General features: G+C 40.3%; 1 long non-coding RNA gene across 6 annotated transcripts in view; it reads left to right on the top strand.

Annotated features, from left to right (window-relative positions):
• The window catches only part of LOC147829539 (uncharacterized), a 75,283-nt gene that overhangs the window by 1,045 nt on the left and 53,254 nt on the right, over positions 1 to 20,984 (top strand). The window contains exons 2-3 of one of the 6 annotated variants that reach the window (XR_015448966.1): positions 15,431 to 15,555; positions 18,854 to 18,909. The exons of 4 other annotated variants lie outside the window; for them this stretch is intronic. This is a non-coding gene — a long non-coding RNA (uncharacterized LOC147829539). The remainder of the gene's footprint in view (positions 1 to 15,430; positions 15,556 to 18,853; positions 18,910 to 20,984) is intronic. One more of the 6 variants, XR_015448968.1, reaches the window with a different exon arrangement.

Raw genomic sequence — 20,984 nt, 5'->3', positions numbered from 1 at the left:
ATCAACTTTCGGCTAGGGTAGAGTTTGCCTAGCATGACCAAGGCCCTAGGTTACACCCTCTATACTGGAAAAAAAGAAAAAAACCCACATAATGTATGTCAGCTTTGTGCTTTTATAAGTTTAATATTTAGGAACCGCTAAAAATTGCTGTAAAATGTTCTCATAACTAGCAAGTTATCACAGACAGTTCATAATGAGAAAGGAAATTTCTTTTATCACTTTCTGATTAATCAGTGCACAACCGCATAGGCTTCGGCCTTTTTTCCCGTCTTTCTCTTCCCGCCACCATTATTAAACTACCGGCAGCATTCACCCTGATTGTAATTTTTGCAGTGTTTTTTTTCTCCACTTACAGAATGCTTAAAGTCACTTTCATTGGTTACTTCGGAAACAGGCGTGTCAAGTTAGTATTATGTTTAGCATATGGGAAGAATTTCACTTGATCTAAACTGGTCTAAGATCAAACTTGTTTGAGCCAGTCACCAGGTAAAAAACTGAACAGAAAGTTTATGAGTCACCAATCAGTTCTAGCACGATCCTAAATCTACTAAAACACACACACAAACACAAACAACCCCCTACACACACACACACACACACACTCACACTTCTGTTTTCTCTAGCAGTATAAACCAGTGATGAGTGAAAATGTCTTTTGTAGCTTTTTTTTTTTTTTTGCTGGTGCTTAGGAATCCAACCCACGGCTTCCTGTTTGCCAAATAGGTGTTCTACCATTTAGCTACACCACTAGCTCCAGAGCTCCAGGAAGATCTCCCCTCTGCCCCCCCGTCTCCATTTCTGTTGTTTGAGATGAGGGTCTTGCTATGTCACCCAGGCTGCCCTTGAAGACGTGGGCTCAAGTAATCCTTGTACCTCCACCTTCTGAAACTACAGCCTCACTTCATGTCCAGCCATCCTCCCTCTTTTTTTTTAAGATTGCATAGTAATTTTCTGTTGTATGGATGTATTATTTCTGAATTCTCTATTCTGTTCCATTTGTCTGTGTGTTTGTCTTTTATGCCAGCATTATACTGTTTTGATGACTATAGCATTGTAATATGTTTTGAACAACAATTTTGATAAGGTCGCTATTCTGATATTTAGCAGATAATTTAATATAAATCATTCAAGAATACTACAACGAGGGTGTTAGACTAGAATTTCTCTCTTTACTAAGTAAAATATGCCAATTTAAAATATATTTTAGGGTCGGGGATTTAGCTCAGTGGTTTCACCACCTGCTGCGCAAGTGCAAAGACCCGAGTTCAATCCCTGGTACCAAAAAAAATTATATATATATTTATATATATAATATATATTATATTTTAAAAATTATATATTATGTATATTTTCAAACAATATGGGGCCAGGGATTTAGCTCAGTGGTTCCGCGGCCTGCCTTGCAAGCGCAAGGTCCCGAGTTTGATCCCTGGTACCAAAAAAAAACAATACTTGTTGGTGAGGATGGAAAGATATTGGGACCCTCATGCATTGCTGGTGGGAATATAAAATACAGCAGCCACTTCGAAAAACACTTTGGCAGTTCCACACAAACTTAAAGAGTTATCTTATGGAACTGGGTGTGGTAGCACACTCAAGAGGCTGAGGCAGAGGATTGCTGTGAGTTTGAGGCCAGGCTGGTCTATACAGTAAGTTCAAGGCCAGCCTGAATTACATAGCAAGGCCTTGTCTCAAAAAAACAAAAAAGAAAAAGTGTTATCTTATGAGCCAGACATTCTAGGCCAAGATTTATGCCCAAGAGAATGGAAATAACATGTCCAAATAACATGTCCAAAGCATGTAAACAAATGTTCTAAGCAATATTATTTATAATAACTAAAAAGTAGCAGCAAACCGATGAATAGATAAACAAAATGTGGTATATCTATACAGAAGACTATTTAATCAAAGAATTGAATTAAGCACCAATACAGGGTACTATATGGGTAAATTTTGAAAATGTTATGCTAAGAAGCCAGCTGTGAAAGACCACACATACACATACTAGCATAGGTATGAAATGTCAGGACAAGATAGATCCACAGAGCTAGAAGGTAGACAGTGGTTCCTAGGAACAGAGGGGAGAGGGAAATGGGTTAATCATTACTATTTCTTTCTAGGATGATGAAAATGTTTGGTAATTAGGGGCAACAGTTGTGAAACCTAGTAAATATATCAAAAGCAACTGAGTTGAACATTCAAATTGTTTTGAATTTTATGGTACGTGAATTATATCTTCACAAAAAACAGCATTTTGTGAGCCTTTTGCCTTAAAGGCATATCAATACCAATGCATAGTGAAAACTTTGAAATATGTGTGCTCAGTGTGGTGATATTTGAGAGATGACTTTGGAACATATTTATTGCAAATTTTTTTCCTACTTATTTATTTATTGTCTTTTTGAGACAGGGTCTCCCTATGTAGTTCAGGCTGGGCTTGAACTTACTGTGTACTCCAGGCTGGCCTGGAACTCACGGTGAATTTCTGCCTCAGCTTCCCAAGTGCTGGGATTACAGGTATGAGCCACCATGCCTGGCTTGACACTTTTATTCTGTTAAGTAAGATTTTTTTTTTGGTATTGGGGATCGAGCTCAGGACCTTGGGCTTGTGAGGCAGGCAGCAGAACCAGTGAGCTAAATCCCCAGTCCTTAAATAAGATTTTTAATAAGAATAGTTTGGCTAGATGTGTTGGCACACTCCAGTAATCCTTCCTGCCTGAGGAGGCTGAAGCAGAAGGATTGAGAATTTGGGGGCGGGGGGTTGTACCGGGAATTGAACTCAGGACTTTGCACTTGCCAGGCAGGTACAAGACCACTGAGCTAAATCCCCAGCAAGATTAAGAGTTTGAGAACAGACTGGACTATATAGTGGAACCCTGTCTTTAAAAAATAAAAAGCTGCTGAGAATTTAGCTCCGTGGTGCCACTGCCTGCCTTACAAGTGCAAGGTCCTGAGTTTGATCCCCAGTACCAAAAAAACAAAAAATAAAAAGCTTGCTGATTGTGATAGTGCATGCCTGTAATCCCAGCATTAAGGAGGCGGAGGCAGGAGGATCTCTGCAAGTTTGAGGCCAGCCTAGGCTACACAGTAAGTTCAAGTCCAGGCTAGACTACATAGTGAGACCTTGTCTCAAAAAAACAAAAAAAACAAGCAAAAACCATTTGATCATTATAAATTTAAAATGTATCTCCAAAGATATGTTATTATTAATAACGTTTTGTGTCACAGATTATCAAACTCACTCAATGTTAAGAACTCACAATTTGAAGAAATGTCCATAGAGTTTGTCCAGTTGTGCTCTAACATTAAATTAAGGACCTTGCATTTATCATTAGGAACATGAGCTGTGGAGTCACAAGACTTCCATTCAAATCCCAGCTGTACCATATATGATGTGTGATCGAAAACTACAGTGAATGTTTAAATTCTTTTAAAAAACTTTATTATAGTAAAAGATACATTTGTCATTAATTGCCCTCAAAATACTTCTTCTTAGGGGTGGGGATTTAGCTCAGTGGTACTGTGCCTGCCTTGCAAGTGCAAGGTCCTGAGTTTGATCCCCAGTACCGGAAAAGAAAAAAATAAAAACTTCCCCTTGCCTCAGAGACATATCCCATGGCTCTTGCTATTTTCTGAAGCAGTTTGGAAAATTTTTTTCATTAGGCCCTTTAGTCTAACTGTTTTGGCTAACTCCATGTCCTGAACCAATTAAAAAGATTTGTCTCCGATGGCCATTGTGACTTTGGGAAAGAGCCAGAAGTTGCATGGTGCCAGATCCGGTGAGTAAAGCGGATGAACTGCCTCAGAAAGTTGGCAAGAATGATGGGATAAGTGTTGAAAACAATGAGGAGTATTATGAGGGGGATTAATGGCAACGTGTCTTTTACTATCATAAATTAAAAATCTGTTCACCATATATTTTGATCACACTGTGTAGCTTTAGGCTGTTTAATTTCTGTAGTTTCCTCATCTATGAAGTTAGATATTACCTATCTTATAGATTTGTTATGAAATTAAATATTAGGTATTTAAGGAACATTAATGTGTATGTTTATTAAATTGTTCAGCGTATATTATGTGCTTTAAAATTCCATTCATTTTTGTTGCATTTGGGGTCCCCAGTTATTCAACAAGCCCAGGAAGCTGTCCCCTTTTACCCAGTGAAAAAAGTAATTTGTCCTTGTACTGGTTAATAATCAATCTTGGCCTGTCTTCATCTTAGTTTTGTTTGTTTTTGTGTATATGGTACTGGACATTGAACCCAGGACCTTGACACTGAGCGACATACCCAGATTTTTGTTTTTGGACAGGTTCTCACCAAGTTGTCAAGTTACAGAGGCCATCCTCCTGCCTCAGCCTCTCAGAGTCCTGGGACCACAGGCCTGTGCCCCCATGCTGGCTTTTTATCTTAGTTTTTATTGCTTTACGTATCTCAAAAGCAGAGATATGTAGTGGTTGCTTAATAAACTAGGTAGAAAGTTACAAATATTCTTTTCCAGTTAGCCAAAAAATAAAAGTGCTTATGCTGAACAGTAATGGGGAGCTGATATATTTATAGGCAGTGAAGAAATGGTAAATTATGCTCCCTTAGCTAATCATCTGCTTTCTAGAGTAAAACACATATACGTGGCACTTAAGGCATGAACATTAATAGCATATATAACTATGTAAACAGTGAGTGCACTGTAAGTTAGATTGTGACTTCAAAGTTCAGAACAAGCAGTTCTCAAGCCAATAATAAAACCTTTTCAAGTGGGCACAGTACAGTTAGACCACATTTTTGTAGCCTTAATACGTAAAAAAAAAAAAACTAGTCATGCCATGGCTTTTTTTCAACAAAGCCCTCATTCCCAATTGAGGGAGATTCTGTTGTACTCTGACTTAAAAAATCAGATTGTGGGCCGGGGATTTAGCTCAGTGATTCTGCCGCCTGCCTTGCAAGTACAAGGTCCTGAGTTCGATTCCTGGTACCAAAAAAAAATCAGATTGTGTTTCCTTTAAGATTAAAATGTACACTATGTATATATTTTAAGAAAAAATGGAACACAAAGAGGACCAAAAGACAATTGAAAGAAAAATGAATGTCTTATATATACTATCAAAAATAAAATTTTATTATTTTATTACATATAAATTACATATTATTTATATTTATGTAAATTATTTATTATTTTTATCACTCCTGGACTTAAATCAATATATTTACTCCTTCCCACAATGGAGCCTATGCAGCCAGGGACTATCTATGGACCCTGTAAGTGGCCCACAGACCCCTTAATGGGACACTGGGTGTTCCTCTTGGAACCCTGGGGGGAAGGACTACAACATGCTATAGAGGTACAGCCCTGGATTTCAGCATGGCTCCTGAAGGCCTCGGTATGCTCTCCACCTGATGCTGGGGCCACCATCCTAAAGGGCAGTGACATTGTGACTGCTTGGCCCATTCCCCTGGGGACGGGGTAGATTTAGCTCCAACCCCTTACCACTGGTGAAAATGAAAATTCAGGTCTGGTATGCTAAACCAGGGGGTAAAATGATCCCAGTCATAATCCTATCACAGAATAAACATGTGGCCTGCATCCTCCCAAAAAGGCAAGGTCTCCCTATGATGGTTTCTCTGTCTGCCTTGTCCTTCCGAACAGGCTAAGTCAAGCCAACAGCATTGTCTGCTGGGCACACATGTTCATTTGTGTGCACCAGCAATTACATTGCTGGGTGTGCACTAAAGTCCCAATGGACGTGGCTGAGGGCCTCCCATAGAAAATTGCACCGGCGTCCCTACTCAATTGGACTGACTGGCAGCAGCAAAATCAGACCAGCTCTGTCTGGGACCAACAATGCCAGGCTGTTGAGTCACTGATCCAAAGAAACACAACCACCCCACAGGGAGTGAGGCCTGTTGATATATAATGGCTGGGGGTAGATGATGGGAAATCTAGTAACGTTGCTAGATGTAGGCCCACTTTGTATTCCACAGGTAACTACATTGGTGGAGAACCGAACAGCAGGATAGATACCTAACCTGTGTAGCTACAAGTTACTGATAAATGACGCAAACACTTGGTGGGATGGCCATAAGCTCATAGGTACGGTACCCACCAATTGGCTCATCATGGAAGCATTACAGGTCTGTGGCACCACGGATCGGCCAAAGCTCCCTGTGCACTGGATGGGGCTTTATACGTGGGGGTTCGTCTATATTAAAGGTACTATCAGGCCCACCATTACAGACACACCCCACAATTGCAATGCTATGTATCACAGATGTCACCATACTCAGCTGATGGCCTGGTGGTTCTATCCGATGGCACTGATGACATCAGAGGCAGGTTACAGCTCTTGCTCAACATATGGCTCAGGCCCTGAATATATCACATGCCAAACTTTGATGTTGCTCACAGATGAAACATCCCAATGAAAAACTTTATTTTATTTATTTTTTAAATTAATTTTACTGGTACATTTTAGATATACAATATAATGACATTCATCATTGGGAATTTGCACCCTTACATAATCCATCTTGGTTCTTATTTTCTCCCCCTTCCCCTGCCCTCCCTTCAAACCCTCCATCCCTCCCTATCTACAAAGACTTTGTTTCCATTTTTTCATTTTCTCATATTAATTCCATTCCCTTCTTTCCTTTCCCCTACCCCTCCCACTTGCCCTTCCCATTTGCCCCTTTTCTTCCTATTTCACATTATCTATTATACCTTTTAGTCCTTATTTACACTTTCAGTTTCTCACACTAGAGAAACTATTTACACATGTGTCCTATTTATTTCACTTAAGAGTGTCACCTCAATGTGCATCCATTTAGCTATAAATGTCTCTAATTTCTCATTTTTTATGGCTGAGTAGTACTCCATTAAAAAATACATTTTAGTTATCCAGTCTCAAGTTGATGGGCAATGGGGCTGCTTCCAAGTTTTAGCTATTACAAACTGTACTGCTATGGGGCTGGGGATTTAGCTCAGTGGTTCCACCACCTGCCTCACAAGTGGAAGGACCCAAGTTCAATCCCCGGTACCAAAAAAACAAAAAAATCCAAACAAACTGTGCTGCTATGAACATGGGTTCACATATATCACTGTGCTATGATTCTTTTAATTCTTTGGGGAAGATACCCAGCAGGGGAATAGCTGGGTCAAATGGGACCTCTAATCCTAGTGCTTTGAGGTATCTCTATACTGATTTCCACAATGGTTGCACCAGTCTACACTCCCACCAGCAGCAGAGCAGTGTTCCTCCTTCCCCACAGCCCCACCAGCATTTGTTACTGGTTGATTCCATGATAGTAGCCATTCTTTCTGGGGTGAGGTGGAATCTCAGTGTTGTTTTCATTTGCATCTCTTGAATGACCAGTGATGTTGAACATTTTTTCATATGTTTATTTGGTATTTCTGCTTCTTTGTCTGAGAAATGTTTGTTCATTTTAGATGCCCATTTTTGGACTGGGTCTTTAAATTTGGGGGGGTCTGATTTTTTTAAGTTCTTTATAGATTCTAGATAGTAGACCTTTGTCTGAGGAAGAGCAGGTGAAAATTTTTTCCCACATTATGGGTTGTCTCTTCACACTGCTATTGGTTTCTCTTGCTGTGCAAAAGCTTTTTAATAAGAACAGATCCCACTTGTTGATTGTTTGTGCTAGTCCATGGGCAACTGAGGTTTCGTTCATAAAATCTTTTCCTACACGACTGTCTTCAAGAATTCTACCTAACCTCTGTTCCAGCCGGTTCAGAATTTATGTCTTAGTATTTAGATCTTTAATCCATTTCGATTTTAGTTTAGTGCGTGGTGAGAGATATAGGTCTAATTTTAATCTTTGGCAGCACCATTTATTAAAGAGGCTATCTTTCCTGCAGTGAGAGTGTTTGTTTGGCTCCTTTGTCGAAGATGAGGTGGCTGAGTGTGTCTGGAGTTGTTTCTGCATCTTCTAATCTGTTCCATTGGTCCTCAGGTCTGTTTCTTTGCCAGTACCATGCTGTTTTTATCACAGTAGCTTTGTAGTATAGTTTCAAGTTGGGGGTTGTGATACCCCCTGCCATGTCTCTGTTACCTAGAATTGCTTTTGCTATTCTAGATCTCTTGTTCCAAATGAATTTTTGGATTATTTTCTCAAGGTCCATGAAGTATGCTGCTGGGATTTCAATTGGGATTGCATTGAATCTATATAGCAGTTTTGGAAGTATGGCCATTTTCACTATGTTGATTCTTCCTACCCAGGAGCAAGGGATGTCTTTCCATTTTCTGATATTGTCTTCAATCTCTCCTTTCAGAGTGCTATAGTTTTCAGAGAAGAGGTCTTTGATTTCTTTCGTTAGGTTGATTCCTAGGTATTTCAATTTTTTGGATGCTATTGTGAAAGGAATTATTTGCCTTATTTCTCTCTCAGTGAGTCTGTTGTTTGTGTAGAGGAAAGCTATTGATTTTTGTGTGTTGACCCTGTATCCAGCTACTTTACTGAATTTGGTTATTAAGTCTAGAAGACTTTTGGTGGAGTTCTTGGGGTTTTCTATATAGAGTATTATGTCTGCAAATAATGACAATTTGACTTCATTTCCTGTCTTTATTCCTTTTTTTTCCTCTTGTCTAATTGCTGTGGCTAATGTTTCCATGACTGTATTGAACAGGAGTGGTGACAGTGGACATCCTTGTCTTATTCCTGATTTTAGTGTGAAGGATTTCAGTTTTTGACCATTTAGTATGATATTGGCTGTTGGTTTTTCGTAGATGGCTTTTATCAGATTGAGGTAGAGACCGTCTGTTCCAATTTTTGTAGGGTTTTTAATCATAAATGCATGTTGGATTTTGTCAAATGCTTTTTCTGCATCTATTGAGAGGATCATATGGTTTTTGTCCTTGGCTCTATTGATATAGTGTATTACATTGATTGATTTGTGTATGTTGAAGCATCCCTGCATCCCTGGGATGAAGCCCGCTTGGTCAGGGTGTATGATCTTCTTGATGATCTTTTGCATTCTATTTGCCAGTATCTTAGTAAGGATTTTTGTATCTATGTTCATTGGTGAGATTGGGCTATAGTTCTTTTTTTCGGTTGGGTCTTTCTCTGCTTTGGGGATCAAGATGATGCTTGCTTCTAGGAATGAATTTGGGAGTATTGCTTCTCTTTCAATTCCATTGAAGAGTTTAAACAGTAGTGGCAATAGTTCCTCTCTAAATGTCTTGTAGAATTCAGCGGTGAAGCCATCAGGACCCAGGCTTTTCTTAGTTGGTTTTTAATTACGTTTTCAATTTCATCAATTGATATGGGGTTGTGTAGAATGAAAAACTTGATTTTACAAAACCAGATGGCCTTGGATTTGCTGACCATAGCACAGGGTGGTACTTGAGCCCTCTTGCATGTAAAATGGTATGTTTTATTCCTGACCACCAGATACAGGTACAGGACGCATTGTGAAAAATGGATACAGTGGGCCGCGAATTTAGCTCAGTGGTTCCGGTGCCTGCCTTGCAAGTGCGAGGTTCCGAATTTGATCCCCAGTACCAAAAAAACCAAGCCAAACCAACCAAACAAACAAAAATGGATACAGAAGTGTCCACCATCCAGGCCTTACAACAGGATCCCCTAACCCAATGGAGGGAATCCCTGGGATCCACCAAGCACTAGGTGGCCATAAATGGCACTGCAGTAACTATGGGATTAGTGGTTGTATGCTGTTCCCTGTTTTGTTTTTTGGTTTTTTTGAGGCAGGGTCTCCCTATGTAGTTCAGGCTGGCCTTGAACTCATGGCAATCCTTCTGCCTCAGCATCCCAAGTCCTGGGATTACAGGCGTGTGCCACTAGGCCTGACTGTTCTCTGTATTGTTGTTGTGGAATTTACACATAAGGGTCAGCCCTATGGGCCGCTCATAAGAGATGGCAGTCCCTTAACCTTTAAGAGGGTGGGATGTAGGGAGTTGCTTCTGAGCACTTCAAAGCCCAGGGCATTTAATGATCCATAAGGACATGACCTTGCCATGTCCTTAGGGCAGGTGCACAACAGGGCCCATTTATGTAAGAATGATTTAGCATAGATAATCATACATGTGCAACATGGTCCTGTCCTGTCAGGACTCAATGCTGTAGTGTCTGATAATGGCCAACATAAGAGTTGAGACGGCCAGAGATTTAGCTCAGTGGTTCTGTCACCTGCCTTGCAAGCGCAAGGACCTGAGTTCGATCCCCGGTACCAAAAAAAAAAAAAGAGTTGAGAAATGAAGATGCTTTCTGCTGCTTTTGCTGTCCGTCCCTCATGCTTTCTTTTCCTTGAGGACCTCACCTGCAAAAGTACCCCTTCAGCTCCCTGGCCCCGACAACAGTGAAAATGTCTCATTGTATTGCTGAGTGACAGCTGCAGGATGATCAAGAGCTGCTCATGCTTTTCTGGATTCTGTGCTTCACCAATAGAGGTGCCCTATGGAGCATTAATTAGTTCTTGCAAGTCTAGATCATGACTGATGAATTGGTAACATTCAGGGATGTGACCATCGACTTCTCTCCAGGGGAGTGGGAGTGCCTGGACCCTGCTCAGAGGGATTTGTATGTGGATGTGATGTTGGAGAAGTACAGCAGTGTGGTGTTGCTGGAACTATTTGGAGTTGAGAAAATTGCAGATCTGCCAAAATGGTCACTGTACTTCTAAATTTAATGAAAAGCCTGACACATCATTGGATGTGGAATCAACATATGGAACCAAAAATGTATTTTCTGCAAAGGAATTTTTGAAATAAAATTTTCTCAATGGGAGATAAAGGAAAAAAAATAAAACCCTTCCTTGAGGCATTCACTTTAAAAATAATTGGAAGTGCAAAAGCAGAGTTGAAGGACTACAGGAACATCAAGAGGGATACTATAATCAAATGCTTATCCGCTATGAAAAAATATCCACGTACAAAAAAAGTAAATCTCTTATTCCACAGCAAAGAATTCATAATAGAAAGTCTTTGTAAGGAATGTGGGAAATCTTGTAGCCATGGCTCAAACTTGTCCAACATGAGAGAACTCTTACAGCTGAAAAACACTGTTTTTTAAATCAAAACATTTATTGTACATTTTAGATATATATAACATGATAACATTCATTATAGGACATTTATACCAGTATATGATATATCTTGCTTCTTTTTTTTTTTCCACATTTGCCCCCTCCCTTGTGTACAAAAGCTTCGATTCTATTTTTTTCTTCAATTTTTCTTTTTTTCCTTCTCCTTTCCTTTCCCCCTTCCTCCTCCCTTGTTCCTCTCCTCATCTGAACATTTTCTTCCCATTTTCCAGTGTCTACTGTACATTTTAGTCCTTATTTCCACTTTCCTCCTTATTTCCATTTTTAGTCCTTATTTTTGGTTTCTCGCACCAAAGAAACAATGTGGTATTTAAACATGTGTATCTGAATTATTTCACTTAAGAGTATGATCTCAAGGTGCATCCATTTGGCTAAAAATGTCTGAAGCTCCTCCTTCTTTATGGCAGAGTAGTACTCTATTGTATTTTTAAAAAACACCTCTTGGGCCAAGGATTTAGCTCAGTGGCCCTGCACCGGCCTCACAAACACAAAATTCTGAGTTCAATCCCAGGTACTGAAAAAACAAACATCTTCTTTGTCCATTCATGGATGTTTGGGCTGTTTCCAAGGTTTAGCTATTACAAACTGTGCCGCTATAAACTTGGGTCCATGTATATTGCTGTGGTAAGATGCTTTTAATTCTTTCAGGAAAATAACGAGAAGGGGAGTAGCTAGGCCAAATGGAACCTCTCATTTTATTTTTGAGTAATCTCCACACTTATTTCCACAGTAGTTGCACCAGTCTATATTCCCACCAGCAGTGGAGCAGGGTTCCTCTTTCCCCACAGCCCCGCCAGCATTTGTTGTTGGTTGATTTCATGATAGCAGCCATTCTTTCAGGAGTGAGGTGGAATCTCAGCATTGTTTTAATTTGCATCTCTCAAATGACAAGTGATGCTGGACATTTTTTTCATGTATTTATTTGCTGTTTCCACTTCTTCATCTGAGAAGTATCTATTCATTTCAGATGCCCATTTTTGGATTGTGTCTTTAATTTTAGTTTTAGTTTAATTTTTGAGTTGATTCTTGTAGATTGCTTATGGCAAGTAGCTTTATCACTAGTATTTAGAATCCTTAGAAAATTACTACTTCTCAGAGGTGTCTTTCAGGTGTAGCTGGTTTTTGGGTTTTGAGTCTGTTGGAAGATCCTACCACTTCATTTTATTGGGGATGAGAAGTTTCTGCCTACTTGGCCCAGTGCCTGGTTCTTTGGACTGGTCCACAGTATTTTTTAAGATCCTTAGGCAATCTCAGACTTGGTATACCAGGAAGAACAACTGATTAGTAAAATTATGTCACCTTGGGTAAAGTAGTACAATCAGCAATACTAATAGCATCAAACACAGCCTAGAAAATGAGAAACTCTGGTAACTATTAATTTGCCACCTTTAGCCATTTGAACTAGATTTGTGGTTATATAACAAAATCTAGAAAGAGCCAGAAAATCATATGCAATAAATAAGCCCTCAGTATGGCTATTTTACCTTAAGAGAAGAAGATTTAAAGGGTTAGGGGTGAAAAGTAGAGAAACAGAAGAATAAGCAAGGCTGGAGGACAAAGGAAGATCATATAAACGTTGGGAAACTGGTGAAGATGATAGGATGGAAAGAGAGAAAGAAGAAATAAAAACAAGGACAGAACAACAACAACAACAACAAAAAACTAGAAATCATGTTCACACTCAAGTAAAAACGAGAACAATAAAAAAAGAAATAAAACAGAACAAGTAGAAAAACCAGAAAAGAGGAAAAGAAAAAAAGAAGAAAAGAAAAAAGCAGAACAAAATAAGAAAAGAAAAAGAGAAACAAAAACACATCCAATTCAAGGTGTGTCTCTGCTGTCACCGGTAGACAGTGCAGGCAGACAGAGTCCAGTCTGAACTGTTTAATCCTAGCAAGCCAGCCATTGATTTATGGTGGGGTAGCCCAGACCTTTAGTTCCACTGAAGTGCAGGCTGGTTTCTGGCTATGAGGCTGGACCATATTTGTTGAGTGTGCCAAAGTCTTTGTGCCTCCTGCTGACTTGAGCTCAGTTCCCTTGACCTCCTGATGACTTGAACTCGGCACCCTCACCTGGACACTGGGAGCCACTAGATGGAGCTGGCCTGCAGCTCTTCTGAGTTCTGAGCTCACCTGGCCCCTCTCCAAGGTGGCTACCAGCCAAAGACCCTCTCCTGTGTGATGTCTGAACCCAAATAACTCACCAGCCACTGCAATCCATTGCATCTACTGCTCCATTCCACCTACTGCTCCATTCCACTGGTGCCTTTCTCCATGGAGGCCTCTGGAGTCACCAGTAGTCACTGCGTCTGCAGGTTTGAGCTGCCCTTCCCACACCATGAGTCCAGACTCTAGGACAAAGAGCCACCTGCTACCTCCGTCTTTTTTGTTGAAATCTCTCTCTTGGCTCTCTCTGTGGACTTCAGTTCCCACTTCAGACCCTTCCTGGGTCCTGGGGACCCACTTCCCTCCTCCTCCTTCTTACACCACTATATTCCAATGTCTGGACACCAAATTCTGGAGAGGCTCTTTCTCTGCTGCTCACCACTCCACCATCTTTTTTTTTGTACCCAGGATTGAACTCGGGACCTTGCACTTGTGAAGCAGCTGGGGGAACCACTGAGCTAAATCCCCAGCCCACCACTTCACCATAGAATGTGAAAAATGTGTGAAGAACTTTTTTAGTGCCTTGATTTACTGTGCATCAGAGATTTCATCTGGTGAGAAACCCTATGAATGTAAATAAAGAGTGTGGGAAGAAGTCTAGCTGGGGGCTTCAGTCTTGTTAAACATAAGAGAATCCATATGGAGAGAAACCCTGTCAATGTAAAGAATGTGGGAAGGCCTTTAGTTGTGGTTATCACCTTACTCAACATCAGAAAATTCATATTGGTGTGAAGTCTTATGAATGTAAGGAATGTGGGAATGCCTTCTTTTGGAGCTCAAGCCTCGCTAAACATGAAATAATTCATAGAGATGAGAAACTATAAACATAAAGAATGTGGGAAGGCTTTCAGTAATGAGTATCAACTAGCTCAGCATCAAAAATTCCATATTGGTAAGAAACCTAATGAATGTGGGTGGGCTTTTTATTGGGGCTATCAACTTACTTGATATCAAATATTCCTTAGTGGTGAGAAACCCTATAAATGTAAGAAATGTGGGAAAGGCTTTTAATTGTTGATCAAATCTTGTTCAACATGAAAGAATCCATACTGGTAAGAAACCTTATGAATGCAAAGAATGTGTAAAGGCTTTCAGCTGTGGCTATTGCCTTACTCAACATAAGAAAATTCATACTGGTGAGAAGACCTTCTAAATGTAAAGAATGCGGGAAGGCCTTTAGTTGGGGTTCAAGCCTTGTTAAACATGAAAGAGTCCACAATGACAAAAAATCCTATGAATGTGAACCATGTGGTAGTGCCTATCAACTAAGTGTTCATCAGAGATTTCATACTGGTGAGAAACATTATCAGTGTGAGGAACTTAGGAACACCTTTACTAAGGTTCAAACTGATTAACTAGAGGGAACTGATAGCAATAAACCCTGTGGATATAAAGAATGGAGGGAAGCCTTTATATGGACAACTTACCCAAGTGAGAAAATTTATGCTGATGAAACATGATGATGAAGAGAGATGAAAGAACATTTTTGTGTATGGACAACTTAACGTGAGAAGAATTCTTACTCTTGAGAAAACCTATGAATGTAAGAAATATGCAGTCTTTTCTGTGTATGGATAATAACAAATATGTACTAGTGAGAAATATTTTTAATATAAGGAATATGAAAAGGCAAAAAAAGAAAAAAAAAAAAGGAAAGAAAACTCAGATCTAACCAAGACCAAAACCCAGCAGGGCAAATATTAAACCCTGTAGCTTCACGTCCAGCACCTGGAGTGAACTGTGGTAAGATGTGTGCTCCAAAGCCCTTGGGTGGCTCCTGCCCCTATGGCATTGCTGGTTGTAGCTCATATAACCTATCTTGGGGTGGATCTGTTCACTCCCTGAGGCTTTCCTCAGCAGATGTTCTATGTTCCTAGCTTCTTTAACTTCTTGTGCTCTCCACTATACTTTTGGCTTCACCCTCATACCTTCATGCATTGTCCTCTTAATGGGCCTGGTCTCCCAGGTCTTCTGAAATCTGAGTGGAAGCCTCCCTGACCCCACAATTCTTGCATTATATTTATATATATATATATATATATAAAAACCCCACCATGATAACACTAAGGTTTGCCACCAGCTTGAGCAGTAGCTGCCTTCCTTGAATCATGGTTGCAGAGGCCCATGAGTACCTGGAAGACTGAGCACTGTCAAATGAGTCCTGGCAAATCAATTCCCTTCCCATTCCTTCTCCAACAGGCTCTCTTGAGGCCGTCTTCTCAAAACAAAGTCTTTCACTTTTGGACTCTTGAGCCTTCAAAGGATGAGGTCTTTCTGATTCCTGGGATGCTGTCAACACACCCTTCCTATTGTCCTGATGCAAGGTACTTGGCTGCTTCTTTTTTTTTTTGGTACTGGTGATTGAACACAGGACCTTGTGCTTGAGAGGCAGGTGGTGGAACCACTGAGCTAAATCCCTGGCCCCAACTTGACTTCTTTTTGTTACTAACCTTTTCAGCAACAAGCTCACCTCAGTCAAAATATTATAGGCCCTGACTTTATAGGGGCTTACTTTCTGGTGAAACTCAAAACTTCAAAATCACTCAAATGTACTCTTTGCTCTTGATTCTCAGTATAGATCTGGCTAAAAGTCAGCAATGGTACTCATGCCACAGCCTGAACATTGCAGTGGCATAATAAAATACCACAGAAGGGGTAGCTTAAACAACAGAATTTATTTCTCATGGTTCTGGAGGCTGAAGTACAAGATCCAGATATTAGAAGGTTTAGTTTCTCCTAAGGCCTCTCTCCTGGGCTTGCAGATGGCCATTTCCCTGTGCACACACATCTTTGGTATTTCTTTTGTTTTTCTTTTTGTGTTTTGTTGTTGTTGTTATTGTTTGTTACCGGAGATCCAACTCAGGACCTTGCATTTGCCAGGCAGGTGCGGTGCCACTGAGCTACATCCCCGGCCCTTTTCTTCTTGTTCTTATAGGGATCCCATTCATATAAGATTCATGCTCTCCCCTGATTTAATTTTAATTGCCTCTTTAAAGGCTATGGCTCCAAAACATTCACATTGGAGCTTAAATATAGAACTTTGGGGAGACACAGTTCAGTACATAACAACCTGTTTGTTGGCATCCAGTTGTTTATAGTATTCCTTGGCAGTCTTTTTTACTTTTATAAGGTCAATAGTAATATCCTTTTTCATTTCTGATTCTAGAAATTGAGGTTTTTTTCATTAATCTAGCAAAAGGTTTGTCAATTTTGTTCATCATTTCAAAGAACCAGTTTTTGGTTTGCTTTTCTCCATTTTTTGTTCTCTATTTCATTGATTTCTACACTATTCCTTATTTCCTTCTTTTCGCTTGTTTTTAAGTTTAGCTTGGTCTTCTTTTTCAAATACATATCCTAAAGTAGGTTAGAGTAATGATTTTGAGACCTTTCCATATAAGCATTTAACGCTATAAATTTCTCTAAGCAGAGGTTTCACATCTCAAAAGTTGTAGTATGTAAGGTCTTTTTTCTCAAAAAAAAATTTTTTTGTGGTAATGGGGATTGAGCTCAGGACTTTTGCATTGAGTTATATCCCCAGCTTTTTTTGAGGGGCAGGGATATATGCACCTTGAGATCATAATGTTAAGTGAAATAAATCAGGCATGCAAGGTTAAATATCACATAACTTTTCTTAGATGAGAAGCCCAAAGTATAAGTTAAAAACAAAATAAGAGATAGGCATTAAGAAACAATGAGCTCTTTTGCAAACAGGAAGGGGACCAAGAGATGGAGGGAGGGCCCGGGGATTTAGCTCAGTGGTTCTGGCGCCTGCCTCACAAGCACAAGGACCCGAGTTCGATCCCCAGTACCAAAAAAATAAAAAAGAGAGATGGAGGGAGTGGGGAAGGAGGAGAGGAACAAAGCTACTTAGTTCATGGTGGCTGAGAAGCAGTGCAGGCCAGGGTCCAGAGGCCAGATATGGACTTCAAAGTCACACCTCCATGCCCCACACAGACACACTCTGAAGTGTGCTTTATTAATCCCATAGGCAGTCCCTAGCTAATCAAGCCGACAAGCTTAACTGTTACATTTCCTGTTATTTCAGTTTTTGTTTCATATATCTTTGAGCTCTACATGGTGCAAAATCATTAGGGTTATCTTCTCTTAACAAACCAACCCTGCTATCATTGTGAAATGATTTTAATCCTGGCAGTAGTCTTTGCTCTGTAAGCTACTTTGATAGTGCAGTAGTCCTACCTTATATGCAGTTTCGCTTTCCAAAGATTTCAATTGTCTGCTGCCAATCACAGTCTAAAAAAACTAAACAGAAAATTTCAGCTGGGTGGGGTGGTGCATGACCATAATACAGCATTTGGGAGGCTAAGGCAAGAGTTTTCAAGTTCACAGTTATCCTGGGATAGCTATATAGTGAGTTCAAAGCCAGCCTGGATGACATAGTAAGACCCGGTCTTAAAAAGAAAAAAGAAAAAAGAAAAAAATCCTGAATTTTAAATTGTAGTTTTGAGTAGCGTGATGAAATCTGTCAAATTCCCATTCTGTGCTGCCCTGGATGTGAATCATCCCTTTATTCAGTGTATCCATATGGTGTATGTGGCATTAGCCCATTAGTCACCTGGTAACTATCTGGGTTATCAGACCAAGTGCTATGGTACTGCAGTACTTGTGTTCAGGTAACTTTACTTAATAATGGTCCAAAGTACCATTATAATGTGTATGTAGGATTTGGTCCTGTCCACAGTTTCAGACATCCACTGGGGGTCATGGTATGTACTCTACCCCCTTGGAAAAGCAGGGACTACTGTAATATAACCTATTGAGTTTAGCTTTCATTAGTATGTACATAGGATATTAGTTTATTAGGGCTGCCCAGCACCTTACCACAGACTTCAATAGAAATTGCTTTCCTCACAATTCCAGAGACGAGGTGTCCAAAATCAAGGGCCTTCTCCTTTCAAAGGGCTTAGAGAGGGCTGGGGTTTTAGCTCAGTGGTTCCACCACCTGCCTGGAAAGGGCAAGGTCCTGAGTTCAATCCCCGGTACCAAAAGAACAACAACAACAACAAAAAACTTTCCAAAGGGCCTAGAGGACAATCTGACCTGTCTCACCTTCTGGTGGCTGCATAACTTCAATCTGCCTGCATCTCTTTTCCTCCTGCATCTTCACCTTCTCATCTGTCTTTGTCTTTCATCTTTCACAAAGGCACTTATCATTACAGTTAGGCCCAACCTGGAAAATCCATGGTGATTTTTTCTCAAGATTCTTAACTTCATTACATCTGCAAACACTCTTATTTATAAATAAGGTCATATGCTGAGGGTCTCTAGAAGCTTGCTCTGTCATCTGAGGATAGAGAGAAGGCTGCTGTTTGCAAGCCAAGGTCCTTACCAGAAATAGTCTCTGTCTGCCAGCCTTGACCTGAGAATTTCAGCCTCTAGCAGTGAGAAAACAAATTTGTTTCAACCACCTAGTCTGTCCTATTTTGTTATAGCAGCATGAGCAATTAATATGGTAAGACTCAGCTAATGTGATCATAGTGGTAACTTAATGTATTTCTCCTTTGGAAGGCAGAATTTTTGTTTATGAGCAGAATGGACATACTTAAAAATTAAGTTTTTGCATTGCAATTTATTTTTATTTACTTATGCTTTTTTTTTTTTCAGTACCGGAGATCGAACTCAGGACCGTGTGCTTGCCAGGCAGGCACAGTACCACTTAGGTAAATCCCCAGTCCTGCATTTATTTTTTGAGACGGAGTTTCACTACATAGTTCAGGCTGGTCTTGACCTCACTAGCCCAGGGCTGGTCTCAAACTCCAGGCAATCCTCTTGCATCAGTCATGCGAGTGCCAGAATTACAGATGTGTGCCACTACACCCTAATTTTTGTTTTGTTTTGAGATAGAGTCTCAGTGTGTGCCCAGGCTGCTCTCAAACTGCTGAGCTCACATAGTCTTCCACTTCAGCTTCCCAAGTACCAGGGAGTACAAATGTGCACTGTCATACCCAGATTCTTGCAGTACTTTTGAATGGTGCTTTGGGACATGTGACAGTTAAACTGGATTGTCATATTAACTGGCTTGAGAGCTGCCTGGGGCTTAATAAAGCACACTTCTGGGTGGTCATGGAGGCATTACCTTGGGCACTAGATGTGGTCATGGCCCCTTCTTCTATGGTGCTGTTCCCCTTGTCTGCTTCCTTGCCACCATGAAATGAGTACTTTGTCTCACCACATCCCTTTGTCACGCCATGGACTGAAACTGTGAACCAAATTAAACCTCTCCTCCTTTTATTCTTCCTCTTCCTCCTCCTCCTCTCAGTACTGGGAGTTGAGCCCAGGGCCTTCCCATTGAGCTACATCCCCAGCCCTTTATTTTGAGACAGGGTCTTACTAAGTTACACTAGCCTCAGCCTCCCAGAATGCTGAAATTACAGGCATGAGCCATCATGATTGGCTAAACTGTGCCTCTTTAAATGGCAAGTCTCAGGTGTTTTGTACCAGCAACGGGGGAAAGCTGAGAGTGAATTAGGTGCAAACTCCTGTGATAATGTCAATGTATTTATATTATTTACAGCTGTGAAAAGCCAAACTTTCTGACTTCTACGTAAGTCAAATAATGTAATAAACTCAATGGAAAAGTAACATTGAAAAGACCTACTGATTACCTCATAAAGTTTTTAAGTTGTTGATAAAGAGTCAATGTAAACACAGCTAATTTTAAAAGTTCATTGTAAAGCCAAGTTCTTTGTGTTAGGCTGCTGTGTTTTGAATTCTCTTTCTTTACTGCTCAAATGCACTTGCTCTCTCATGGTAGCCCATTTACTTCCATGGATTAAATGGAAATCTAATACTGAATAAGAGAATGAATCATGGTGATTGGAAAGTACACCCAGTGAGAAATAAGAGGGTGATATGAGAAAGGATAGGTACTCTAAGAGAGATGTTTTCTTTAAAAATAGAAAGGCAGGGCTGGGGATTTAGCTCAGTGGTTTCTGCCGCCTGCTGCGCAAGTGCAAGGACCCGAGTTCAATCCCCGGTACCAAAAAGAAAAAGAAAAAAAAAATAAGTCCCTGGAACTTTTCTTTCATATATCCACTTATCCATAAGACATTTAAAGAGGATATACCATGTTCCAGATAGCGCACAGGATGCAGGGAGTATGATGAGTGAAACACACGGAGATGACAGAAACCAGCAGGAGAGTGACCGCCAATCAAGCACCCACAGCAAAGCATGGTGAACGCCACATGGGAGGAGTCCAAGGCACATAATCTGGTCTAGAGGATTAAAACCTAATCTGAGTCAATAGAAGTGATGCTAAAGTGAGATGTGAAGAATAAAGAGGCAAGAAAGAAGACTTCAACAGAAACATGAGGAACTAGAGGCAAAGGAAAAAGCATATATCCAAGGAATTAAAAGAGGATCCTTAAGACTGGGCCACCAGGGGGCAGGATGGGCAGGAAGAATAAGGAGGAACCATTTAATAAAGGCCTTTGGGAACTGAGAAACAGTGGGGTTAAAAGCAATAAAAAGCCTCGGAGAAGTTGTGGAGAGGAGGAAGGACACAGGAAAGAATGATTTTTATTGTTGCCTTATATTAAATAAGGAGTTAATTAGAGTAAAACCTGTATTTATTTTGGGTAAAAACAATGGATGAAGCATCATAGGTAACTTGTGTGTAAAACATGTTATTTTTTTATACTGGGAATCAAACTCAGGGCCTTGAGCTTCCCAGGCAGGTGCTGTGCTGCTGAGCTACATGCCCGGAAAACACAAGTTATTTTTGTAAAGCAAT

This window comes from Heterocephalus glaber, unplaced genomic scaffold (assembly GCF_053883595.1).
Source record: "Heterocephalus glaber isolate CG9 unplaced genomic scaffold, H.glaber_assembly_v1.0 deba00000594, whole genome shotgun sequence".
NCBI classification, from domain to species: domain Eukaryota; kingdom Metazoa; phylum Chordata; class Mammalia; order Rodentia; family Bathyergidae; genus Heterocephalus; species Heterocephalus glaber.
This window is presented reverse-complemented; position numbering and strand designations above follow the sequence as displayed.